The following is an 851-nucleotide window of genomic DNA, read 5'->3' as shown; positions in this document are numbered from 1 at the left end:
TTCCAGGGAATGGTAGCTTTGGCTCATAGGGAGGAGGAACAAAAGAGAAGTCCTTTTTTGGAGTAGCAGTTTCACCATGTTTCACTGCCCTCTTCTCTTCTCCAACCTTTCCTTTACCCTTAGCTTTAAAAATCTTTTCTAGAATCTCTTCATCAACCTTCTCATCTACAATCACCACCTCATCATCAATGTTGATAGCCACCTCCCCACCTTGCTTTTCACCATCTTTGGTGAGAATTCTTGGAGATAACTGTTTACCACTCCGTAGGGTGATTGCTTTCATAGTTTCCTTGGGATTTTGCTCTGGCTTTCCATGTAATGCCCCTTGTTGGCGACTTGGTTGAGAATTCATTGAAGCAAAATGGTTATCCAAATGTCTTATCTTGTTGTTGAGCTCATTGTAGCTACCATCAATCTTGGAGTGAATGTTCTTGAACTCATACCCCATTGTCTTCTCATTCTTTGCCTGAAAATCCAAGAGTTTCTTGAACATTGCATCCACACTTGTATCTGAAGCTGGAGCTTGGGAAGAACTTCCTTGAGCCTGAATAGACTGATTGTTGTTATTGTTGAAATCAGGAGGGGTGTTTTGTCTAGGTTGATAGCTCCCTTGCTGAGTGTTTTGCTTCTGCTGGTATCCTCCTTGCTGGTTGTTAGAGTAGAACCTTTGCTGGTAGTTGTTGTACTGAAAGTTAGGCTCCTTCCTGTACCAAGAACCATTGTTGTTGATGAAGCACAACTCTTCTTGGCCTTCCAAAACCATCAACCTCATTGATCTTGGGAGGAACCTCCTGATTAGGACCACCCACAAAGTTCATCTGCTCTTGCTTAGCTTGGTTGGAAAGAAGCAA

The sequence above is a fragment of the Brassica oleracea genome, chromosome C6 (assembly GCF_000695525.1).
Source record: "Brassica oleracea var. oleracea cultivar TO1000 chromosome C6, BOL, whole genome shotgun sequence".
NCBI lineage: Eukaryota > Viridiplantae > Streptophyta > Magnoliopsida > Brassicales > Brassicaceae > Brassica > Brassica oleracea.
Note: the sequence above shows the minus strand (reverse complement) of the source record.